Consider the following 24,262-nt stretch of genomic DNA (forward strand, 5'->3'; position numbering starts at 1 on the left):
AAAAAATAACTCAGATTTGACTGTAGGCTTTGATATTTCATATTGTTGATACATTTTTATTGTCTTAGAATTCCAGCCATCTTAACACTTAATGACATCAGAAATACTTGACTGAAAGTAACCTGGCTCATTAATAGGAAGGTGTGGCCTGCATTCATATATTTCAAGCTTTGCCAACATATGGATACACTATAACCAGTTAACTAACAGTTCATGAATCACCACAAAATGAGACAGTAAAGAAACAAAAATCACGTGTTAATCATTCAGCATATTTACGTGTGTGAATAGGAAGGGTGGGAAAATGATAGAAAACCTGAAGGAAAAACTCAGTTGAATATGTTCTGGGCTTTGACTTTTGTTTTCCCAAACAAAAAATATAATAAAATTTAGTCTAAATCATGTAAGCCAAATTACTCATACTAAGGAACAAAAAGATTTCTGTTGCTACCAAACAAAAATTCAGATATAAGACATGAATTATTCTCCAAGCAAACTATTTTATGGCCTAACATGGTATTTCACTTGAAACCAAGTAGAGCTGGTATCTCCCTCTTCTCCAGGAGGCTTCTAAGTCAGAAATACTGAGACTCAAAACAGAATAGGAAGGAAAACACAACTGTTTCCTCCTCAACCTGTGATTTCTAAAACAGAAAACAGCATTCATAGAACTTCAGTGGTCTCTATTTTCCATTATTTTCAAAAATAAAAGTATTATTGCTTTGGTTTTTGAAAGAAAGGCTGTACATTTTTCTAAATAGTCAAAAAGATAAGAAGCAAAGAATAGGGGATCAGAACACAGATCCCAATTCTTTTCAAGGCTCATTCTTTGCCTGTCATTCTTTTTATACATAAGGAGAGTAAAATTGACCAATTATAGCTAACTCCGAACACCAAACAGCATTTAAAATGGAAAATCTTGGTATGTGCTAGAACTATGCTGCTGACATAAAAACAGTATTACACCAACATCAAACTCACACCAAGAACAGATGTTACGCATTCATATAACAAACATACAGTGGTGTCTTTGTTCTTACCTATACTTTTCCTCAAGGCTGATGAAAAACAAGGCTGGAAAGTGTTCAGCTGGGCTAGCGCTGCTCGAAATCTACCTCGGTGACCCTCCGGCTCCGGCTCCCTGGCCTCGTCTTCCTTCCCAGTTTTAAAGCGGTGTCTGTACACACCTCTGCTGACACCGGGGGAACACCAGCAAGTTTTAACACAACTGAGAAGGAATGCACCCAGCTCGCTACTTATACTGATGATTCACTTTAATGACAGGTAGAAATAAATGCTTGTTGGTGGAAGAGGGAGTTGCGTCAAGCTCCACCCCCTACCATAAGGTTAAGTAACTCCACCCAGCTCAGCAATTAGCTTACATCATCACCCGGGGCCTTATCTCCAGGTTCCCTGCAGTTGTTCCTGCAGCATCTCCAAGTGAAGTCCTCAGTGGGCTTACCACACAGGATGGGCAATAACAGAGGTCACGAGGTTTTGAGGATGACTATGTCTGGTGGGGCTGTTTTGCTTATTTAAAGCCAGATCAGAGATTTTGGCATCTCCAACAGTAGAGGTCAGCCCTTCACCCTTCCACAAACTAACTCAGCTTCTACATTCTGAGGTTCTGGCCTTCAAGGCCCCACACTCGGCAGATGGCAACACAACTTCCTGGCCCTCCAAAAGCTTAAAGTCTTGAAGAGGGGAAAAAAGCAGGAACAAAAATAACTATGATACGAACTACAGCCCCAAAAAGGATCAACAGAGGATTCTGTGTCAGATGAGAGACAGCCCCGCCCTGTAAATCCGCAGTCTCTACTCTGCATCCCAGTTTTCAGATCCCAGCTGTGTGCCCTCAGGTGTAAATCAGGGCCCTGAAGGTGCTAGCGGGGCTCTACCCTGGGACCCAGCAGCACCATGTCCTCGTTTGAGGGGTAGTCTGGCAACCTGACCACCCTTACTCTATGGAAATTCCAAGAACAAGTCAAACATGTGCTCTCTCCCTGTGACGGGCACTATGCTACTTCTCTTTCCTCTTGCTGGAAGAAGTCACACCCTACTCTCCAACCCATGCAGCCCTCTGCCCCAGCAGATGTGGCTCTAATAGGAAGTGTCCCCAGTTGTAGCAAACAGCTCACTTTCTACTTGCACTCAAATTTGGTGGCATGCTCGCTTGTGAAGTGTTCCTGGCATGTCAGCTGAGAAACCCTGTAAACTAGACTTGCATTTCCCCACAGTGCTCAAACACTGGGATTTCCAGAGGTGGGGGGAAGATGAACGGATCTCCCCTAGAGGCTGGGAGGATTGCTGAAGGCTTAGAGGAGCAAGTGGGCACCAGGGTTCAACTAGAAACATTCACCCTCCTGGAGACAGGGGAACAGTGTCAACCATTTTCAGTCTTTTTTTTTTTTTTTTTGAGACAGGGTCTTGCTTTGTCACCCAGGCTGGAGTGCAGTGGTGCAATCTCACACAGTTTCTGCCTCTGGGGTTCAAGCAATTCTTGTGCCTCAGCCTCCTGAATAGCTGGGACCACAGGTGTGAGCCATCACGCTCCGCTAATTTTTGTATTTTTAGAGTTCTGCCATGTTGCCGAGGCTGGTCTGGAACTCCTGGCCTCAAGTGATCCACCCACCTCGGCCTCCCAAAGTGCTGGGATTATAGGCATGAGCCATGGTGCCCAGCCCGTTTTCAGTCAAATTCTTAAAAGAAGAGGAACATCTCAAGTTTTTAGTCTTCAGCAGTTGAGGATACACAAGTGCTGAATAGCCTAAATTTAAGAACAGGATTTCCATCATCTTTGATTATGTCTAAAACTATCAAATTAAGCTACAATGTTTCCAACTTACACACTAGCTGGAAGGTTAAAAAAATAAGAACCACAATACACTATAAGAAAATGTACCTAAACAAGTTGAACAAGTTTTTCTTTATTTATTTTTAACAATTTGCCTATTCCCTTAAAGATAAAAAGCATCTACATGTCCTACCAAATGTTACCTGACTGTGATGGGCTTAATTGTATTTGCCCAAAATTCCTATGTTGAAGTCTTCAACACTTCAGACTGTGACTGTATTTAGAGAGAGGGTATTTAAAGAGATAATTAAGTTAAAATGAGGTTAGTAGGTGGGTTCCAATCCAATATGACTGTGCCCTTATACGAACAGGAGATTAGGACACAGACAGGTACACAGAAGACCCGGGAAGACCCAGAGAAGCCATCTGCAAGTCAAGAAGAGAGGCCGCAGAAGAAGCCAACCCTGCTTCATCACAGGCTCTGGACATCCAGAGCCCTGAGAAAACAAATTCGTAGTATTTAAGCCGCCCAATCTGTGCTACTTTGTTATGACAGCCCTGGCAAACAATTACAACACTAATTAAACAATTGTCTCCCTCTGAAAATTGATATTAAAAAATTGAGACAATTGACATTTCTAATAACCATTCCCCCATCAGCATACACTTCACTTAAGTATGCTCACTTTTGCCTTGTCCCATGAGGTTCTGCCTCAAAAAAGTGCATGGAAAAAACCTCATTCTGGAAGGAAGAAAAGGCTACATTTGATCTTTCCAACTCCAATTCTGCCACTTCCATTCTAGGCAAACTGATCAAACAAATGGTGTACATCCACCTCCCTGCCACCTATGTCATTTTCTCTAACCCAGAGCTGATTAGCTTCTGCCAAACTTGCATTAACAATGCAACTGGAAAAGAGTCAGTGACTATCGGTACCAAATGAAAACATGGTAAGCCTGGAGGGAATGCTGGAAGTCTTAGTTCAATTCCTTTTGTCTAGAGGAGAAAATTAGGGCCCAACCAAAGCAGTGCCATGATCTAGTGACAGAGGCTAGAGAGTGGACTCAACCCTCACACCAGCTCCAACACAGTGTTACCACCCCTGCCCCCACAATACTATTCACTGGGGGAAGGCTGAAGCTATTCTAACCTCACCAGTGTCCCAAAATGAAAACTGCTGCCATGATCACCAGGCTATAGTGAAAAGAGACAAGGATGCAGATATCAGGATAACCCATGGAAGATGGCCAGGTTCCGAGAGTAAGTCTAAAACCAGCTTTCTTTTACCGGGGCACTACTGACATTCTATGGCTGGGTAATTCTTGGTTGTGGGGGATTTGATAGGTCTGGATTTGATGAAGAAAAAGTTGCTGGTGTCTTAAGACAGATACTTCAGTTTTATAATCTGGGCAGAATGCAATAAGCAAAAGGAGAGGAGGGACGAGCAGCCTCCCTAGAACTTTCCACAGCCCTCGCCGACCAACAAGGTCACTGAAGGGACACCTGGGAAGACCAGGGGTGGGTCTCCCAGAAGTCTGGCAGTAGGAGAGGATACTTTCATTCTTGCTCTTATCCCTTGGATTTTTTTCTAAACTCAAATTTCAAAATGAAGTTAAAAAGTCAAGACATTCCTTTAATTGTATATTACTTACACTTAAATGTAAGTAATAAGCCATCGTTGGATGGCACCTAACACTTCCAACAATATTACTCAAAAAATTGCTCAATACTGTTGACTACACTTAAAAGACTGGGCGGTTTTTAGGGTGTGGTTTTATGAAATACCACAAAGGGTCACAATGGATCAGCTTGTTCCAATGCAAAGCAAAGGAAGTATATAAAAACAGTTAACTCAACTGTAGGCAACACAGCCAAAAGGAATAAGAAAAGCATGAAGACTGATTTCATTCAAAACAGGATTTTATTAAGAACATAAAATTTGAATTTCATAGTATTTCAAAGATGGTTCAGTTTTTGTATTTCGTTTGCTCTTGTTTTTAATCTTAGGATTTGTTAGTAAGATCATCTTGATATTTTCCTCTAAAAAGTCATCATGAATTTATCCATACTCTGCAGACTTCGAAAAGTATGTTTTTAAAATAACATTACAAGCTATCATCAAATGCTTACCATAAGATAGTTTAAAAAGCATCATTCTAAAAAATATCATAGCATGATTCCAAATTCGTAAGTTATTTCCATGCACATAAATAGAAATATAGCCAAAGGACTGGACAGAAATAAAATTAAATGGTAACCAATTTATATCCCTGTGGCTATGTGGCTCTCCAGGTAGATTAATGCTTTATGTTTTATCTTTTCCAATATCTAAAATAAAAATTGCTGAGATTAGCTGGGCATGGTGGCACGGACCTGTAATACCAGCTACTCAGGGGGCTAAGACAGGAGGATCGCTTGAGCCCAAGAGTCATAACGCTGCAGTGAGCTGCAATCGCACCATGGCACCGCACTCCTGGGTGACAGAGCGAGACCCTCTCTCCATAAAAAATAAAATTAAAAATAAACAAACTGCTAAGAATGTACTATATCACTTATTTTAACACAGTGAGTAACCAAATGAGAAGAATTCAGATGCTGAGGGTGGAGGAGACCCAAGTTTCTCTATTTTGTTCAAAACCAGCTACAGTAGAGGAGAAACTAGGACACTTGGAGGGGGAGGAATAAATTGAACAAAACAAAGATAACATGACACAGGCAAAAATCTTTACATAACACAGGCAAGGTTTGGTGATAACAACATAGGCTTGAATTTCCTCACACGGTCTTAAACCCCTCCTAACTCACGTTCGCTTTTTCTTCCAATGCCTTACAAAAAAGGACAATGTGTGGTTTGCATGCTTCATAAGGTCCTACAATCAACTCACTATATCAAAGCATCTGAAAGGCAAATTGTTTCGTCAAGAAGGGGGAAAGGTCTCTTGAATCTTTAAACGCCATTCAGTAAACACAATATGATGCACCTCTTCTGCTCAAAGCATTTGACAAGACCCAGATTTATATCCTCAAAGCATTTAGAACCTGGCAGCTTACAGACAGTTCCTAATTTATGAAACCTTGTGTTCCTAATGTTTAATTTTTAGGGCTGTTACTTAGGATCCTGATCACATTTTCACAGGAAAGAAAGACCTCAACCTTAGTGAAATCTTCCAGTCCCTTAGGCTATAAAGACCATCTAAATGCAAATGACTCTGGCCCTCTTTTGAGCTCCATTCTCCTTTACCATCATCTTCACACCTCCACTTGGAGGTCTAAGGGATGTCTTAGACCTAAAAGGAGCAGTGATCCCACCTTCGCACTGCTCCCCAGCGCATCTGTCCCATCTCAGTGGCCCCCAGCCAGTTCAATAGGAAATCTCCTCAGTTCTGCTCTTCCCTTTCTCTCTTACACATCCAGTCAATCAATAGATCCTAAGGGCTCCATCCCCACATTTAATGACCCACTATCTCCTCCTCTCCATTCTGAATGTTACCATTTTGGTGTTTAAACCATCCTCTCTCACTTAGGCCTCGGCAGCAGCCTCCTAACTGGCCTCTGGGCCACTCTCACTTGCAACAATAAATCACACCAAGCCACTCCTTTCTTGCAACTCTCCAGGCTGACTTACTACAACCTTAAGCAGGAAATGCACATTCCCTTGCACCCACACAGCCCTAAAGAGCCATGGCTTCTTTACCTTCATCTCCAGCACTCCCCCATGAACTCTCTCCCACCCCTAGCCCCACTGACCTCCTGGCTACTTCTCAAACCTCTCAAACTCACTTTCATATGCCTCTCTACAAACACTCCTCCCCCAAATCTTCAGGGCAGCTCTCTTCTCTTCTGATGATAGCATAGTGAGTCTTTGCGCTGATGGCAACATAAACTAGTATCACACTTTAGGAAAGCAAATTGGCAATCTGTACCAAAAGTATTTAAATCCTAATATTCCTTGATTTAGTAATCCCATTTCCAGGGAGGTATCATAGGAACAGAATCCAACTTAAAAAAAAAAAAAAAATTCTTGTTTTGCACAAAGATATTCCCAGTACCTTTCTCTCAACAGATATGATTAAATAGAATATTGTACATTCAGAAACTGTTATATATTACATATTGGAATAAATGACCAAAATAGACTATATCTATGTTATGATGCTAAATACAAATATACATTCTCTCCTAAAAGACAACTAAAAGGAAAATGCCAAAATATTAAGAGTGACTGATGTTCTTTCTGTTGTTTTTTTCTGTTTTTTTTTCTTCTAATTTTTTTCAGACTTAGAAAAATGTGTAATCTTCACAATTAGAGTAGGAAAATCCCTTCTTGTTTTTAACAGAAGGAAATTATGCTGTAAGTAGTTGTTAGCTTTCCAAGTCAACACAGAAAAGACATTTAAAAGCACAATGTTAAGATTAAAAGGTGCTATACAAGATACACAATGAATCAAATGAGAAAAACATACAACAGATGAGGAGTTAAACTGCCTATTGTACAAATAATTCCTATTAATTAATGAAAATTAATAGGTCAAAGGAAAAACTGACAGAAGGATGTGAGTTGGCACTGGATAAAAATGGAACTATAAATACAAGAAGAGATACTTGGCCTCACTGATTGAAGACATAAAATGAGATGTTTTTACCTTCCATAAGGTCAAAGATGAAAAGACTGATAAAATGGGTTAATATTGAACTAGGGAAAAAGTGGTACTCTCATCAACCATTACAGCTAGTAGAAACTAGTAGCAAGACTCTGTCTCAAAAAAAAAAAAAAAAAAAAAAAAAAAAAAACTAGTGCAGTACTACAGAAGGCAATTTCCCAATGTCTATAAACATTGTAAATGTTCTTGTCCTTTGATCCAGGAATTCAACTATGGGAATTTAGCTACAGAAACCCTCACACATAGATATATCAAGAAACACCAGGCTGGGTGTGGTGGCTCACGCCTGTAGTCCTAGCACTTTGGGACACCAAGGCAGATGGATCACTTGAGGTCAGGAGTTCCAGACCAGCCTGGCCAACATGGTGAAACCCTGTCTCTACAAAAAATACAAAAATTAGCCAGGCATGGTGGTGCATGCCTATAGTCCCAACTACTTGGGAGGCTGAGGAAGGAGAATCACTTGAACCCGGGAGGCAGAAGTTGCAGTGAGCTGACATGGCGTCACTGCACTGCACTCCAGCCTGGGTGACAGAGTGAGACTCTGTCTCAACAACAACAACCAAAATAAAAAAAAGAAAAGAAAAGAAAAGAAAAAGAAATACCACAGAGTTTTAAAAACATGACAACCATCAGAAAACATCCTAGATCTATTAATTAGGGAAAAAACCCCAAAGCTCTGTTGCAATCTAGTATTTCCAGCATGATCTCGTTTAAAACAACAGTGACAACAACAACAAAACACACACACAAAACCGGAGTAGCTAACGTTTACAGAATCCTTACTATATGACAGCACTGTTCTAAGTCTTTTAAGAGCACCACCTATTTTAATCTTCGCAGTAACCCTAACAGTAACAGATAGGCACTGTTATTATCCTTGCTCTAAAGATGATCCCACTAAAGCTTGGGGTGATCAATAGAAGTTTCCATCCAAGTGGCCCTCTGAGTGTACATTTCTACCTCTCTCTTTCTCTGATTCAGACTAAATATCACATCCATAAGAATCTTGGGAAAACAAGACACAGTATCATCAAAGGAACAGATGTAGGATGGGCTTGGGTTGAAAGAAAAACAAAACCAGGGGACTGCTGCTATACAAGCAGTATTCTCCAGATGCTGGAAATTCAAAAGAAACAAGTTAAGAGATGGAGTCAAGAAATTCAAGGGGCTAGAGTGACTAACCCTGGGGCAGCAATCAGGTGATTTATCAGGAAACTTCACTTCCTCTCTGCTTTTCCCATTGCTACCTTGCATTTCATGCCGGCCGAAGCAGGAATGTGGTCCCACGACTGAAGTGCAGGCAGCTCAAGAGAGCAAGTAGGGCCATGCATGAGCACACCTGAAAGGCCACCTCCTGGCCCATCCCACCAGGCCCTACATATTGCCTCAACCTGGCTCATTCCAGTGAACAAAAGGTGACCGGGAGGAACAAAGACGAAGACCGGCAGACCACCAAGAACCGCGGACGATGCCAAAGGGGCAGGCAAACGGGGTCTCAGAATAAACCAAAGAAGAATGTTAAATATGCACAATTAATATGCTCGTAAAATCTAAGAGGATTATCAGTGCAGCAAAACAAGAACAGACTAGAATTAAAACAACAACAACAACAAAAAAACCAAATCAAGATCTAAGAGAAGGAGCCAGCATGTTTAACCTCAAACCACAGCACTGCAGCTTCCTTTATAGGAAAAAAATGGGATGTGGTTAACACTCATCACTGGTGGGTGACTTGGAAATCCCTGCCCCCCCCCCCACCATTCCACATTAACCTCCACCCACTCCCTGCTTAACATACAGAATGAACATTTTCATCTTGTCCCCACACTCACACATTTACACATGTGGGCACAGGAGGAATGTGTCTTTTACAACTGGATATTATATATTTTTCTACACATTGCTTCTCATTCATCAAGTTCTCATAGAAACTTCTCCAAAGCCAACTCTGATACAGCTCTAGTTCTCTCATAACATTACATGGTACAAATAGTCCATAAATTGGCCGTTTTTCAACTGATGGACTTTCGTGTCTTCAGTATTTTGCCACTATAATGGTACAATAAACATCCTTATACATATGACTTTGCACATACTTTTATTTCTAAAAGACAGATAACTGAGGACAAAGGCTGCTTACAAGAAAGGTGTAATAGTTTTTTATTTTAATATACACTGCCCATCTGCTTTTCAAATAAGGCCATGATAATTCACATTTCCATCAGTATTATGAGAAATATTACCACTCACCACTTCTATTACAGCCTTGCTATCAAAAGTGTTATTTTTCTCTATTTTTACCAATCTAATGGGTTTAAAGTAATGTCTCATTGTTTTAATCTACACTTCCCTAGCAAAAATGAACTATTTTTCATAGGTTTGCTGGCTGTCTGCATTTGTTATCTGTGGATTCCATATTAATATTCTTTGTCCATTTTTCCTCTGTGGTTTTAACAATTTGTAAGTTTTTAAAAAATTATAGATAGTAACCCCATGTCTGTTTCAAACATCCCTCCTTGATCCATGACTTAATTACATAACTTCTGCCATAGAAAAGTTTTAAAATATATTAAAATATATATTCAGGCTAGGCGTGGTGGCTCATGCCTGTTAATCCCAGCACTTTGGGAGGTTGAGGTGGACAGATTATTTGAGCCCAGGAGTTCAAGACCAGCCTGGGCAATATGGTAAAACTCCGTTTCCAAAAAAAATTAGCTAGGTGTGGTAGCTGATAGGGTTTAGCTCTGTGTCCCCACACAAATCCCACCTTGAACTGTAATAATCCCCACGTGTCAGGGGAGGGACCAGGTGGCAGGTAACCGAACCATAGAGGCAGGTTTTTCCCATGCTGTTCTCATGGTAGTGAATAAAACTCATGTGATCTGATGGTTATAAAGGGGAGTTCCCCTGCACACACCCTCTGGCCTGCCACATGTAAGATGTGACTTTGCTCCTCATCCACCTTCAACCAAGACTGTGAGTCCTCCCTAGCCACGTGAAACTGTGAAAACTCTTTCCTTTCTAAATTGCCCAGTCTCAGGTATGTCTTTATTAGCAGCATGAGAACTAATTCAGTGGGTCTTGCCTGTAGTCTCAGCTACGTGGGAGGCTGAGGTGGGAGAATCACCTGTGTCTGGGAGGTCAAGGCTGCAGTCAGCCCTGATCACGCCACTGCACTCCAGCCTGACAGAGTGAGATCATCTCAAAAAATAAACAAAAAGAAAATATATGTTCAAAGTGTGCCTCTTTTTATGGCTTGTGCATATCAAATTTTGCTTAAACATTCTCCCTCACTCCAAGATGATACAAAATAGGTTCTTACATTTTCTTGTAAAAGTTGAATTGCTTGTTTACATTTAAGTGTTTGAAGATTCCGGGATTTATTACTGGTTATAATATAAGATAGAGGTCTGTGCTGGTCCCCCAACCCCCTCTCCAGATAAAGGTCTGGTTATGCCAGTACCATCCTCAACAGTACTGAGCTATCATCTTGTTATACATTCACTCTCTTAATGAGACACAGTCCTAGATTCTCTAGTCTGTTCCACTGAACTATTTATGTAATTCTGGATCAATACCACATTGCTTTGATCACGAAGACTTCTTATTCTTAGCATGTTGTCATCACTTGTAAGCCAAATCTGCCCTCACTGGTTTTCTTTTCCATATTTCTCTTGGCTCCTCTCAGGTAGTACTTATTTATTCTTCTATAAAGACTTCAGGATTATTTTATTCCATTAAAAAGAAAACCCACCACCACTTTGGAAATTCTAACTGGAATCACAAGAATTGTACTCATTAATTTTGTAATAAGATATATTCAGGCATTACGTGTTTTAATTTCTCTAGATTATATTTCACATTCTTGACTAAGAAGGTTACAGGTATTAGTTCAATGTCTTCCTGGGTTATCTGCTGCTATTGTGACAGAAATACTTAACTTCCATTTTTAGGTGCTTGTCTTCAAAACACAGAAAAGATCATTTCTAGAGACCTAATTTTTATCCAGCCTCCTTGACAATTGTTTCTGTTGATTTTAGATTTTTTACTAGATGCTCTTGCGATTTTTAGACATATGAACATTTCATTGTCTTACTACACTCACAAGAAGCTCTAAGATAATATTAAATAACAATTGTAAAAGATAAGATTCTTCTCTCATTCCTAATTTTAATTGAATAGCTTTAGTGTTTTGTCTTTTAGGAAGTATCTGCTGTGGTGTGTGTGTATGTGTTTGTGTACATACATATGGCCTTTATGTTTAAGTAATTTATTTTTATTCCTAGTTCGCTTTCTCAGATTGTACTATATTAGGAATGGCTACTAAACTTTTTCAAACAGCTTCCTAGCCTCTACTAACTTATTCACATATTCCTCTCCTTCAATATGATTGTGTAACAATTGACGATAGTGATGAGTTTCTAATATTTAATCACCCTGGTATTACTGGAAAATAACTATCGATTATAGTGCATTAGCGTTTTGATGCACTCAAAAGTCTATTTGTTAATAAATTATTTTAAATTTCTACATTTACTTTCATAAATAATATTGACTTTTTAAAATTCATCAGATTTTTAAATTAAAATTTTGCTGGTTTTATAAAATGAACTGGGAACCTTTCCATGTTTTACTATGTCCTAAAAGAGTAAAAACACTCAAATTTTCTATTTTTTCAAGCCAGCGTGACCAACATGGAGAAACTCCATCTCTACTAAAAATGCAAAATTAGCTGGGCATGATGGCACATGCCTGTAATCCCAGCTACTTGGGAGGCTGAGGCAGGAGAATCGCTTGAACCCGGGAGGTGGAGGTTGCGGTGAGCCAAGATCACGCCACTACACTCCAGCCCGGGCAACAAGAGCGAGACTCCATCTCAAACAAACAAACAAACAAACAAAAAACAACCAAAAAACCAAAAACAAAAAACCGCAGCTGGAAATCCACGGATTCCTGGTGCCTTTTGCAATGGTAACTTTTATTCACCTTTCCTATCTCTTCTATAGTAATTGGTCTATTCAACTTTTCCATGCTTCTTGGATCAACTTCGGTAATCTGTATTTTCCTAAGCAATCAGCCCTATATTTTCAAATGTGTTGCCACAGGGCTATATGTCATGTTTTTCTATAAAGTCTACTGATACCTCCTGTGTCTCCTTTCTCATTCCTATCATCTATTTCTTTCTTTCTTTTTTTTTTTTTTTGAGACAAAGTTTTGCTTTTGTTGCCCAGACTGGAGTGCAATGGAGTGCTCTTGGCTCACCGCAATCTCTGCCTCCCAGGTTCAGGCAATTTGCCTGCCTCAGCCTCCTGAGCAGCTGAAATTACAGGCATTCGCCACCATGCCCGGCTAATTTTGTATTTTTTTTTTTTAGTAGAGATGGGTTTCTCCATGTTGGTCAGGCTGGTCTCAAACTCCCGACCTCAGGTGATCCTCCCGCCTTAGCCTCCCAAAGTGATGGAATTACAGGTGTGAGCCACCATGCCCAGCCTTTCATTCCTATTATCTAGTTCTAAGTAAGGATGATTTCTTTCTGTTCCTGAGTTAGGATAATGAGAGTTTACTTTATTGGTCATTTCAAATAACCAGCTATTGGATTTACTTAACTTTTAAATCTTACCATCTCCTAATTCCTCCATCCTAGTTTTTATATTTTTTTGTTGACTTAGTTGATCTTTTTTCTAATTTCTTAGGATGCAGACTCAATTCTTTACTTTTTACCTTCATTAAATAATGATAGTTCTTTTTTCCAGGTGATATGCTCTACGATGCTTAGAATTTTTACAAAGACCAAGAAAGAAAAATACCTCAGATGAAAATGTTATGAGTCACAAGGCAAGTAAGCCATGGAACTAACAGACTAGTTGTTGGCATTCTAAAAGAGGAGGGGGAAGAATAAACTGTCCCTAGTGGGGGCGGGGGCGGGGTGTGTAGAAAGAGGAGGAGGCGGAGGTAGAGGAGGAGGAAGTGGAGGAGGAGGGGGGCAGGAAGGGGTGGAGGAGGGGGGCAGGTAGGGGTGCAGGAGGAGGAGGAGGTGGAGGAGTAGGGAGGACAGGAGGAGGACGAAGAGGAGGAGGAGGTGGAGGAGGAGTAGGGAGGACAGGAGGAGGATAAGGAGGTGGAGAGGAGGTAGAGGTGGGGGAGGAGAAGGTGGAGGTGGAGGAAGAAGAGGAGGAGGGGGAGGAGGAAGAGGAGGAGGGGGAGGTGGAGGGGGAGGGGGAGGGGGAGGAGGAAGGGGAGGAATTGCTTCCATTTCCTGAGTGCAGGCTGAGTTTGAACATTAAATAATCTCTTATCTATCATCTTTCTTATCCCATTGTTAGGTTTTCACTCTTCATTTCACATTTTGGGAAAAATGTTTGGGTTCATATTCAGGCTTAAAAAACTAACAAGCAAACAAAAAATTCCCACCAGAATGAATCCTGCAGTCAGACTACATTTAGCCTAATTTAAAAACTGCTATTAAATATCTAGAATCAGCGTTCCAAAGCGAAGGTACCCCAGGATCCTGAATCAGCAAAGATTCACTCCCATGTCACGACCGTGAGCTCGCTCATGCAGAAGTGTGGCCTAATATATCTGAGGAGTATTTTCAGCACAGCTTGATATACAGCTCTGTTAATCAGAGGAGCCAGTCATTCAGAACCCACTCCTTCTCCCGGTTCAGAAATGTACCCTTTTAAGAAGTGACCTTGTCTATGCGATAGCTTCAGACAGCAATTCTCAAAATCCAATGCTGAAGGGGCAAAGTGAATCTGCCTCTCCCAGGGTGAGAGGCTCTGACCTCATTAGAAAACTGTCTAAGGCCAGAAGCAAAGCTGCTACTATTTTCTTAATCCTCACTACAGGGAATTTTAGATGACTTAAAAGGTCTCAACCTGGCCTGGGGAACTTGAAAATGACACTCGAATAAAATCACATTCATTTATGCTCTACTAATTCAGAATTCTTTTCACGATCTGGAAAGAGTTTGGACTCACGTTTCCATTTTTAGACTCTATGACAACAGGCTGAGAAGGAGGCTCAACCTAGTTATGGGAACAAATTTTAGAGGCTCTGACTCATGTAAACAATCAACGTGCTAATAATTTATCCGTTAGAGCAAATACTTCTATTTGGGTTGCTACCATAAGTCCTTGTAAGAACCAGAACCAAAATGACAATGTTCATATGTCCTATATTTAATTTTTTCACTTTGTTCCTGAATACTTTCCCCCTAGTGAATCCCCCCAGTGAATAAAATGTTACTATTATATTAAACCCCCATTATAACAGGAACTCTTTGGTAGTGGGAAGCATTTAATGTTCCCAAGGGTTTCTGAGACCAGTAAGGAAATAATAATATCACTCTGCTCTTGTTGTTGTTGTTGTTGAGATGGAGTCTCACTGTCACCCAGGCTGGAGGGCAGTAGTGTGACCTTGGCTCACTGCAAGCTCCGCCCCCTGGGTTCAAGCGATTCTCCGTCTCAGCCTCCTGAGTAGGTGGGACTACAGGTGCTCACCACCATGCCAGCTTTTTTTATATTTTTAGTAGAGGTGGGGTTTCACCATGTTGGCCACGCTGGTCTTAATATACCTCCCTTCTCTTTAAGTTATGTCAACTTTTGGGGGGAAAGGTCCAAAATTCCATCTTCCACGAACAAAAAACCCAAAATGGATCCTGCCTAAGCAACCTCAGATCCTGATCAAGAGCCAGATGTCAGATGACACAGGTGAGCGAGCGCAGAGGCACGGCCAAGGGTGTAACTGTACACCAAACATCACTGGGGAATGGGCACGGCACTGCCACTACTAAGTCACAGAAATGTTAAAAAGGTGGAACGGGGCCCAGGGACCCTCGGCTATCAAGTCTCTTAAAGCCTACTGGCTGGGTCTGCACAGGACCGGCAGCCCAAGTACCTTCATATATTCCTGCTGCACTAGAGGTAACAACCCTGTAGGCCATCCGCCCTCACTCACATCTGTGCACATGACCCTGCCTGCCTTAACCCATTCTTCACGGAGGAAACTACAACTCCAGAACTGCAAGTAAGAGAGTTTCAAGGACCCTGCATTGGCTTTAAACAAGCACTCTTTCCAATTTCCCAGAAAAAAACCAAAAAATCTTTAAAATAAGGTATTTGGTTGATTTCCCTCTGCCTGACCCCCATACAGCACTCTGGTTTTCATCTGTGAAAATCTAATGGAACAATCTCTGTTTTCCAAACTTCCATGATATACAGCTACTTGTCATGGTTAAAATATAATACAGCACTGGTTGGAACTTCCAGATATCCTTGTATCTTTTTCAAGCACTTCAAATTTCACTTCCTGGTGAAAATATTCTATCTGATTCCATTCTTAGCAAACAACCGTATGCTAAAGCTTAAAGAGAAAAGAGTGGATGTAAGAACAAATGTGTGTTTTCACAATGCAAAGGACAACACGGGAGACACAACTCAAAGGGCTTTTTCTTGTGCACGGGATGGGTGGGAGAACTGAGTGCCTTTGGATCGTCCCTTATTCCATCACACTGTAGCAAGTGGTATACCCCAACTGCCTGTGAAGGTACCCAGAAGGAATGCAATTGATTCCTACCTGTATGTTCGTGCTGTAATGTTTGCCCAATGAGGTCAAGGAACAGGAGACCATCATGCCTCCCACAAACACCCACACACTTAATGCCTCCAACCTCAGCCAGCATTTCTGTTACTTCTCACTGCTGCGGGTTTCTCTTCTCTTACTTGTGCTCTTTCCATTTTTTGCACATTATTTCTCCCACATATCTTAAGTTCTTGATATACAGCTCTGTTAATCAGAAGAGCCAGTTCTGTTGCCAGATCTCTATGGATATGTTACCACGTCCGGCAAAGATGAATTCTCCTGCACCTTAAGTAGCAGGCTGTCCTCCAAGAGCTTATACCTGAGGAGGGCAGGTTCAGACCCCGTGCAAACACAGATCCATAAACTGGTCACATTTGACTGGAAAACTTGGCATAATCTTCAAACTGATGCTGCTGGGCTGAACCAAGCTACTCTCCTGCTGAAAGTTTGGGGGTTTTTTTTGTTGTTGTTCTGAGATGGAGTCTCGCTATGTCACCCAGGCTGGAGTGCAGTGGTGCGATCTCAGCTCACTGCAACCTCTGTCTCCTGGGTTCAATAGATTCTCCTTCCTCAACCTCCCAAGTAGCTGGAATTATAGGCATACACCACCATGCATGGCTAATTTTTGTATTTTTAGTAGAGACAGGGTTTCACCATGTTTGTCAGGCTGATCCTGAACTCCTGACCTCAGATGATCTGCCCGCCTTGGCCTCCCAAAGTGCTGAGATTACAGGCCACCATGCCCCATGCTGAAAGTTTCAATGCATCCTGTACCCAGTGCAAAGGGGAGCATCTTTCATTCCTCTGCAAATAGCTTTATCGCAATTAAGGGGAACGAAAGGAATTAAGGAAGCCATTGTACAGAGTTGGTATCTGTACAGAGTTGGTCTCATCAGCTAAGCAAAGTTCAGACATACGCAGAAGGAGGCACTAGGACACTAGGATTCTGAGGCCGGAAGAATAGCACAGAGGAAAACAAACGTCAGAGCATAGACAGACAACCCAGGCAGTCTAGCGTGGCTAGAACCAAAGGGGTGTGAAAGGAAATGAGACAGGACCTGGACCTGGGTCAGATCAAAACTATATTCTACCAGAATGCCGGGGAAAGGGTTTGAGACCTTTTTTTTAACAGTAATTCTATTTCTTAATTACTGGTAGTTTCTACCATTTCTCTGTGAAATCTTCAACTAATGACTAATGAATAGCCCTGAAATTTCAAGATCCGCCTTCCTACATGTTTTCTATTCTTACTAACTTAATCATCTCATTTCCCTCTCCCAACTGACACACTCCACAGTCCCTACCAGCTGCCTGCCTCCCTCCTTCTCTCCCCACCAACCACATACACACACATACACACACACCCCTCTAGTCAAAATAGCCCAAGCTACTTATGATTATAAAACAAACTTTCAAATATTTTTACCAAAAACATTTCTTCTATATATAACCTCCATCATTTAAAAAAGGGTAAATATTTTTGCCAGGTGGCTATATTTACCTTTCTTTAATCTCTGTTATTCTTTTGGCCATTTGTGAACACAACAGATTACTTGGCGTGTTAGTTCATGGCTTTACTGCTCATTCTCCTACCAACCCACAACTGTGCCTCCACTAGCTAGAAGCTGGTGACCACAAAACTATATTAGTTCATTAGGAGTTAATTAAAAGGACTAATAACCTCAAAAGCAAGAAACACAAATAGGACATAATAAAGATGATACCTTTAATTGATTCTACATTGCTTACTCTACTTGGTCGATGTTAGAATATCTTATGGTTATTGATAAAATGTATTTGATGAGTTGAACTCTCAACCCAAACATCCCATATGGAGTTGCTCACAAACTACTGGATGTCTGGATCTGATCCACATTCTGCTCTATCACTGGTAGGATGCCGAGTTCCTCCCCTGCCACTTTTTTGATCTATTTTTTCCCTTTCTTCATCATACTCTGTTGGATTTCAGAATTGGGGAGTTTCATTTTGTCTCGCAAACCATTTGACCTCTAGTGCTTTTTATAGCACCTTCTTGCTTCTTTTTAAACATTCACATAGGTGACCCTCAGAAAGATCTAAAATACATATAAAACCTTTTATGTAATGAATGTCTAATGTGACGAACATGATGGAATATTTAAATCTATTTTTAAAAGACTAAAGCTCAGAAACATAAGCAATTCCCATGTGTCGTGACCTGTCACCAGTTAACATAATGTGAAGGAAAGTGACGAGAGTGATTTTCATTTACTTAGACGCCTGCTCATTCATTTGATTGGAGTAATCCCAAGAAAACCTTGTCCAGTGGAAATTTCAAGGTTTCTATTAGACTAAGCATCTTGAAGTTAAGGGATTTACTTTACTCCTTTATGTCCTCCACATAACCACCTTATCACATATATACCAAAAGCAAAATAACTGCTTATTGTGAATAAGTAAATCACCATTAATTATTTTGTAAATGTATTTATGCCTACAAAGTACAGACAGATCTATGAATAAAGTCAGCTAGGCATTTTTTTTTTTTTTTTGAGAAAGAATCTCATTCTGTTGCCCAGGCTGTAGTGCAGTGGCACAATCTCAGCTCCCTGCAACCTCCGCTTTCCAGGTTCAAGCAATTCTCCTGCCTCAGCCTCCTGAGTAACTGGGATTACAGGAACACACCACCACGCCTGAGTAATTTTTGTATTTTTAGTAGAGACGGGGTTTCACCATGTTGGCCAGGCAGGTCTCAAACTCCTGACCTCAAATGATCCGCCCGCCTTGGCCTCACAAAGTGCTGGGATTACAGGCGTGAGCCACCATGCCCGGCCAGCTAGGTTTTTGGAGTCAAAATGGTTGAATTTTTATCGTAAGTCATTCTATGAAGCTGGTTATTTTCTATGGCTAAAAGCAGTGGCTTTTTCACAGCAGTTGGATTGAACTGGGTTCTCTAAAACCAGGGTGATAAGATTAGTACAAATCTTCAGACTGAAAAACTTTCTCTAATTATGCCCTTATAAATTGCAGTACACAGTTGTTATTTTTCAAATGCTGTAAGTTTTTAGGGTCTGATTCACTAGTCTTCTCAGACAGTCTGGCAAGACTTAATTTATCTGAGAGATCAACTACCAAATGGAGAATTTCATTTAATTATATAAAAAGTAAAAAAAAAAAAAAAAAAAAAAAATTGCACAACGTTTTTACCAGTCATGGTTATTTTAACATTTACTAATTTGGGTATAGCTAACATAGTTTAGGAGAAAAAAAAAAGATCATCTGTTTCTGTATAAAAAGCTGTCCTTAAAAAGAAAACCCCTATACATTTACCAACATTCCATATTGTTATGCTAAAATCTTTCCTACACTGGAATCTAGATTTACTTAGATTATTAACACCACTTCCCAAAAATTTACCTTCCAAAACTGAAATGTAAGAGATTAGAAATACTAAATCTAACAATAAAGAATTTTACTTTTATAATGACAGTGGTTTCACTACTTGTAGTTACTTTCACTGCCAAGTCAGTTTGTGGATAATTTAAGAAGTAATTTGCAATTAAGTTTTTATTTAAGTATATCTAAGTATGCATTGAGGGCCAGGCGCGGCGGCTCACACCTATCATCCCAGCACTTTGGAAGGCTGAGGTGGGAGGATGGCTTGAAGCCAAGAGTTCTAGACCAGCCTGGGCAACACAGTAAGCCTCCGTCTCTACAAAAAATAAAAAAAAATTAGCCGGTGTGGTGGTGTGCGCCTGTAGTCCCAGCTACTCGGGAGGTTAAGGTGGGAGGATCACTTGAGCCCAGGAGCTCAAGGCTGCAGTGAGCTACAACTGCGTCTCAGTCCTTCAGCCCGGGTGACGAAGTAAAACCTTTTCTCTTAAAAAAAAAAAAAAAAAAGGATGCACTGAGGCCCAATATTATCAGTTATTAACATAGGTAGATGTGCACACACGGACACACCTCACAGCAGCAGTAAAGCAAAGAACCCGAACTAGTAACTCTTACATGGTGGCATATATACTAGCAAGCATGTTAGGCCCTTAACATCAATGATGAGAAAATGAATAAAGCAAGGGCACTTGTCAGACAAAAGGAGTATGATGTATCAGAGACAAATGGAGAAGGATGAGGGCTGTGTTGAATGTACGCAGCAGGAATGGAAGGCAACACTATCCAAGAAAGACCCTACCACCCAAAGGATCAAGTCTGAACCCCTTCCAGGGGGAGGCTGGTGCGGAACAGGACAGGCAGGCTGGAGGAGTGCACCAAGAGGAAGTGCAAATCCACGTGTTGAAAAGGAACCTGCATGGCCATCCCTGTTTGCGAACCGCTGTTGAATGCTCCTCTGGAGAAAGCCACCAGTCCAGTGCTTCTCCAACCTGACTGTGCAGGAGTCACCCAGGGCATCCAGTAATTGGTAGACTCTATCTCAGCCCCTCTGAGGCAGGGCCTGACATCCTGCATTTCTGATGAGCTCCAGGGACGCTGCTGCCCACTGACCACACTTTGGGAAGCACTGTCCTGGAGGACAGCCTGGCCAGTAACAGGCAGAGGGAAAGAGAGTTTAACAGAAAGAATATCACCTGCCAGACAGGGAACGGGAGACCTGGGCTGCTGGCTCTCCCTTTGTTTCCTGGTCTCAGGTCCTTTAGCTGTAAAACAAGAGAGATCTCTTAGGTTCCTTTGTAGTTTTAAAAACCTGAGGCAGGAAGAAAGGTTTGTGGCCTGAAGAGTTGCACCTCTTAAATCAGGGATTAAAGATGAGGACAGAGCTTGAGAGAATAAAAGGTTACTGAAGAGCTGCACGTCTTCAAGGCAAGAGAGGAAGAATTTACTTATTTTTACTGGAATGCCTCAACAAAAATACCAAATGACTTATGCCCAGGGCTATTTTTGCAAAACAATGGTCAAGTCTGGGAATAACTCAAGTGTCCATCAATAGGGGACTGACGGAATGAAATTCCGTCAGTCCATAGCAGGAAGTTATAAAAAGACAAGGGAATTCTCCGTATACTGACATTGAGTGAGTTCCAGTATACGGCGCTAAGTGAAAAAAAAAACAGTGCTCAGGACAGTATATACCACGTGCTGCTTTATGAGTAAGTGAGAATACAAATATATCCATACTCTTTCCAAAAAGGGCAATGGAGGAGGGATAACCTCAGAACAAATAAAGACAGTTACCTATAAGGGGACAGCGATGGAAGGTGGCTTTAATACAAGAACGTAATAAGAACATAAACATAAACATATACTATGTATCAAGTTAGTGGTGAACTCATATAGGGAAACATTACTTCACCTGACTTTGAAATCTGTTTTTATCATCATCCCTGATAGTATATGCTAAATAAAAAAGGACTGCCAAGAAATATTTAACTGACTTTAGTAGCAATAAAGATAGCAAACTGTTAACAATGGTTGAAGCTGAGTGATGGGGTTTCATTATGCTGCTGGTTCTCATGTTATCTTCTCTATTTTAGTATATGTTTGAAGAATAATTTAAAAATAGCTTTCCAAATAATCTTCTGTTTTTATTTTGTTTTGTTTTGTTTTGTTTTGAGACAGGGTCTCGCTCTGTCACCCAAGCTGGAGTGCAGTGGCACGATCTCGGCTCACTGCAACCTCTGCTTCCTAGGTTCAAGCGATTCTCCTGCCTCAGCTTCCCAAGTAGCTGGGATTACAGGCAGGCACCACCACGCCCGGCTAATTTTTGTATTTTTAGTACAGATGGGGTTTCACCATGTTGGCCAGGGTGGCCTCGAACTCCTGACCTCAAGTGATTCGCCCGCCTCAGCCTCTGAAAGTGCTGGGATTACAGACGTGAGTCAATGCACCAGCCTAATCTTCTTTATCTAATATTAACATACACACACTGAACAAGAATACAAGGTTTGCAACGAAGACAACCTTAGTCCACCAAAAGTGAATATCAATGTATGTAAGATCTAAGATACAAGCAGGGAAGAAGGTAGGGAAGTGGGGCCACATCTGACTCCTACCGCAAAGTAATAGATTCAGCATCTGTACAGACCTCACTGTATTCAAATACATTTTATATTATCTCATTCTGTTTTCACAACAAAATTGCAGGATAACTACTCTGCCCACCTGTAGCGAAGGGAAGTGACTCAAATTGATTCCAGCTCAAGTTCTTTAATCTGCAAGTCCAGTGCTTTTCATACTGGCCCTTCTGGTAGCCCCACTAACAGGAGTGTGGGGCAGGGTTCACAAACCTAAAGCCAACAATCTCCAGTAGTACTTTAAAAATTCATGCTAATTTTTAACTTTGTTCCATAACGTATCCACATTATCTTAATATGAAAACAGTGTATTTCATGACTTATCATCAATTAAAATAGTCCTGCATGTGTATTGTGTGGCTTTATGGGCCCAGAAGCCACATGACTTATTCTGATTATCAGAGGCGTTAAACGGCACCAGCCTCCCTGAGGCAGTGATAGCTGTCACCCAGCAAAAAATGGGACAAGTCCCATTGTCCCACTAGCACATCGCTGGTAGCATCTCCAGTTGACAGTATTTCAACTGGTACCTACAAATACATTTTCTGCTAATGTAACTTTTTAAACCTGAAAATTCTGTCTAGTCTTTTAAACACACCACCCAGAAATGAGTTAGTGAGTGCAATAGAAAATAAATTAAAATCACATAATATGGTTTGAAATGGTTCAAATGTATCTGGGCACATTTTTGAAAGAGCCATTTCATGGCTACCCTGAGCAGAGAGCTGAGATAACAAAGAACATACCTTTGCAGCAGCCTATTTCAAAGAAAAAGAAAACAATAAGATTGACTACTATATCTGTTAACAAAATGGCAACAATTTTGTGCTTTTTAAATAAACTTTGTTTCAGACTTAGAGAATTATTACAAAGATAAGATAGAGTCCCCATGTCCCCCGAAGCCAGTTTCCCCTATTATTAAGATCTACATTGGTTCAGGACATGTCTCAGAATTAAGGCATCAAAGTTGATTTATTATTAACAAAATCCCATACTTTATTTCCATTTCCTCAGTTTTTCCCTGATGTTCTTTTTCTTGTTGCAAGATGCAATTTTCTTTCCATTTAAATTCACCCATAGGAAGGCTATTAAGCTAATAACAAATTCAGGCCTAAAAGGCTAAAATGTTTCTCAAGGCATCCTTAGCAAAAGAAAAATGCAGGTGTTGGATGAAATACCAGTCAGCTCTTCAACAAACCAGCCTTCATCTACATAGCCTCGGAATCACCACTTTAGAGGACTTAAACTTAAACATGGTCTCAAACTTCTGGGCTCAAGCAATCCTCATGCCCCAGCCTCCTAAAGGGCTGGGATTATAAGCGTGAGTCACCACACCTGGTCTTCCACGGCATTTCGTATTTGGTCAGCCAGTACCGACGCTTTAGGCTGTGAGACAGGTGCCATCCTGTGCAGTGTAGAAAATAGACCAGCACCCAGGCCTCTACCCACTAGATGCTTGCCAGCTTCACACCCCACTCCCTCGAATAGGACAACTAAAACTGTCCCCAGATAAGAGTCAAATGTCCCTTGTGGGAGAGAAGGCAAAACTGCCACTGGTTGAGAACCACTGGCTTGAAGCAATTCATAATATGGATAAATATAACAAAATTTCTACAGCAATGTAAGAAGATGTCAACGTGGATTAAACAACTATTTTTAAAAACCTTTTATTAGACTATATAAATGAGTATGTGTTTTAGAAAATATAATCAATATGAAAACTAAAAAATAGGCCTGATGTGGTGACTCACGCCTGTAATCCCAGCACTTTGTGAAACTGGGGCGGGCAGATCACCTGAGGTCAGGAGTTCGAGACCAGCCTGGCCAACATGGCAAAACCCCGTCTCTACTAAAAATACAAACATTAGCCGGCACCTGTAATCCCAGCTACTTGGGAGGCTGAGGCAGGAGAATCGCTTGAACCTGGGAGGCAGAGGTTGCCATGAGCGGAGATTGCGCCACTGCACTCCAGACCTGGGTGACAGAGCGAAACTCCGTCTCAAATAAACAAACAGAAAACAAAGAAGCCAAATCATAGTTGTTCCTGTCAACTGCTATGAACTAGTGCTTTGTAAAATAATAAGTGTAATGTATAGGTTTAAGAACTCCATAGAAACAAGGAATTCAAATCAGAAATCATTCTTAACCCTTTCCATCCTAGGATTCTAAGGTAAACATCAGATTCTATAACTAGCAGCTAAAACAATAAGCATGA

At 40.9% G+C, this 24,262-nt stretch overlaps 1 protein-coding gene across 14 annotated transcripts in view; it reads right to left on the minus strand.

Annotated features, from left to right (window-relative positions):
• Positions 1-24,262, minus strand: part of NEDD4L (NEDD4 like E3 ubiquitin protein ligase) — a 369,323-nt gene that overhangs the window by 184,499 nt on the left and 160,562 nt on the right. The window contains exon 1 of one of the 14 annotated variants that reach the window (XM_050768047.1): positions 1,041-12,008. The exons of the other annotated variants lie outside the window; for them this stretch is intronic. The gene's annotated coding sequence lies outside the window, so the exon portion shown is untranslated. Of the gene's footprint in view, positions 1-1,040; positions 12,009-24,262 lie in introns of those variants that run through there. 14 annotated transcript variants of the gene reach the window in all.

The sequence above is a fragment of the Macaca thibetana genome, chromosome 18 (genome assembly GCF_024542745.1).
Source record: "Macaca thibetana thibetana isolate TM-01 chromosome 18, ASM2454274v1, whole genome shotgun sequence".
Taxonomy (NCBI): domain Eukaryota; kingdom Metazoa; phylum Chordata; class Mammalia; order Primates; family Cercopithecidae; genus Macaca; species Macaca thibetana.